Here is a 2,992-nt window from a genome sequence, read left to right on the forward strand (position 1 = left end):
TATTGCGTTCCTTCCATATCATGCATGGTAATATATTCTGTTCCATAAGGATCCAGTAATATTGAATCTTCGTTCCAAATTGAAACACTCTACATGGAATTATTTCCTCTTTATCCCCGTAAGGGATGTACGTAATCCCTTATCATTATCATTTTCCTATGAAAAATCTTATTTTCTTCAACAGGTTTGAATTCATTAGTTCTTTTCTAGAATGAGTCGATAATATCATTTCTTCCACTGAAGAACGATCTCTCTTCTCTTTCTTAGTAGGAATAGAAAGAGTCCCTGTTTTATCGGATGGTTCCGAATTGAATTGATCGGATCTGATATGAATTCCGTTCTCGGAAAAATATGGGACATAAGTCTAAGTCATAGATTCCTTTGCTTTTTCATATACCATTTCAAGTGCTATATCTAACATGTGCTAGATATAGATGTTCGTACCGAAAAAAAGATGTTCAACTTTGATCCTAAAGAATCCGCAAGTACGTTCAGAATTAAGTCTGTCTGCATTGGGTCTATTTTTCCAGGAGCAGGAAGAAGGTGATGTGATCAGCTCCGCTATTTTATGGTACGAGGTCCTTCATCCTACATTTACCATATATGGATAAGTACCATTAAGATATATTTATCCATATATGGGTGTAAAAGAAGAAGTAGTACAAAAGAAAAGGTTAGATATTCTTTTCCTCCGTACTACTTCTTCTTTTCTTTTCAAAAAAAATTAAAAGCAATCCCTACCCTGTATTGTTGTAATACAATAGATCCACCCTATATTGTTGTAATATAAAAGATCTCATAACCTATTTTATACTTATGATCTGGATCATAAAGATCTATCTAGTGATCAGCAATCAATTGATTTTCATCAAAATCAATTGCTTCCACTGCTTGCACTGGCCGTTTTGACGTAAGGGATAAGTAGAAAAGCAGTAGGAACTGCAAGGAACAGTAGAACAGCAATAAATGCAAGGGTATTTACTTCCATGATCTCCTTATTTTAACTTTGTTCAAAAATAGCTCGAGATTTGATCTCATTTTGATCTCATAGAGATGAATGAATCTTTCTTTCAAGATCCATGAAATAGATGTATGTCATTGATAGAATTGGTTCGAGTAACGGAATCTAACTAATGGATTGAATGAATTCTTCGATGGAAATAGTATAACCTAATACGATCACTTTTGATAAGACTAGTAGTAAAAACTTACGTGCATCAGAAAACGTTCCGATCAACACATGTCTGGTATAATTTCGAAAGAATAGGATTCGTACGAATAAGAACCTTATGCTCCTCCAGAAGACGTTCGTCAGACATGAGAGATATTTTGCTTGGATCTCCACGATTTAGATGGAATTGTGAATCTATCCTGCTTCGGTGATGATATAGAAAGAAGTATCCCATATCGAATTTATCCAGAGGCCCACCCCATGACCCTGGAATGATAAGGACTAGTCCGTCCAGATCCTGACATGATCATTCACAGTTCACTTACTATTGGATCGGGACTGACGGGACTCGAACCCGCAACTTCCGTCTTGACAGGGCGGTACTCTAACCAATTGAGCTACAATCCCAATACAGTACAGTTCACCTACTATTAGATAATATTTATTTCATGATAGGTGCTAGATAGGTCATATAGATTATGCGAGTGCTAGGTCGATTAAATATCTTATCCTTCTCTTTCATTTTTGAAATGTATCGATTCATACGGAATTGGGCATCTACGATATGAATAGATATCGATGTCGGGGTTCAATAACCAATTATCTTTTCATTCATGATTAGCATGAATATAACCATACCGATAGATTGGTATTGATGATATTGGTTGGGTCGAGCTGGATTTGAACCAGCGTAGGCATATTGCCAACGGATTTACAGTCCGTCCTCATTAACCACTCGGGCATCGACCCAGGAACAAGACAGTAATTTAAAATTATTTAGGATACCTAACGAATGGATCATGGTACCCCCAGGGGAAGTTGAATCCCCGTTGCCTCCTTGAAAGAGAGATGTCCTGATCCACTAGACGATAGGGGCCACCAATCTATTCTTTATAATATGAAAGTGATCGGGAAGTTGTCAATAATATTACAAGAATTCTTGGTTTCCTCAAGGTTTTTTTCAATAAACTTGCCTATCGATAAAATGGAGTCCCTTCAGAAATTAAATATTGCAACTAAAACAACTCTAAAGCAATTTACGGAATCTATATTTGTGATCCATCGGCCTGGTTTCTTCCTAGCATCATACCTTAACAATGGTGGTCACTTGTCAACTATGGTGTTTCCTTTTCTTCATTCTGCATACATAATTGAATGTACAATGGGATCAATGATTCACTTCAACACGTCTAGAAGTTATTTTAATACAAAAAACTATTCATTGTCAACTCTTTTACCAAGACCTTTAGAAATGTTGGACTTCTTAGTGTTGGGGAGCGAGGATTCTTCTCTTTATTTCAAAAATAAAGTCTAGGAAATTATGAATGGGTGTTTTTGGAACATGTTTGTGAAAACATGGACTCACATTTTCTCATTTGCAGTAGTGTTGACAATGTTTGGAAGAGGACATAGCTTCCATATGGTGGCATAACTCCACCAAAGGATGCTATCTTCTTTGAAGAAAAGTTTTATTGGGTATATCTAGACAAAGATTATGAAGATTACCCTACTTATGGTTACACTATCTATTGGTTGGAATTGAACATAAATAATTAGGTTTATTTGTCTGTTCCTATTGTTGACATATAATGTATGTCATTAGGGTTATCTAAGAATAAACTTGTTTATGTTGTTAATAATGTTGGCACGTCTATTTGGTCACTTGAAAAGGTAGATAATTTTCAATTTGGTCGACTGTTGAAAGAGAAAAGTTTGGAATATTTTGAAGATGATTGGGGACACACATAATCGTTGCTTAAATCTGTCTCTTTGGTTATAAATACTAAATGTGTAGGTTATGTACCATTGCGGATAGTTGGA

General features: G+C 35.7%; 1 non-coding gene across 1 annotated transcript; it reads right to left on the reverse strand.

Moving 5' to 3' along the window:
* Nucleotides 1-1,837: 1,837 nt before the first annotated feature.
* TRNAY-GUA (transfer RNA tyrosine (anticodon GUA)) lies at nt 1,838-1,921 on the reverse strand. Its single transcript has one exon. It is a non-coding gene; the product is annotated as a tRNA-Tyr (tRNA).
* Between the last annotated feature and the right edge of the window lie 1,071 nt (nt 1,922-2,992).

The sequence above is a fragment of the Pinus tabuliformis genome, chromosome 6 (genome assembly GCF_031772625.1).
Source record: "Pinus tabuliformis cultivar Carrire ecotype Pingquan chromosome 6, CPIR1, whole genome shotgun sequence".
Classification (NCBI taxonomy): domain Eukaryota; kingdom Viridiplantae; phylum Streptophyta; class Pinopsida; order Pinales; family Pinaceae; genus Pinus; species Pinus tabuliformis.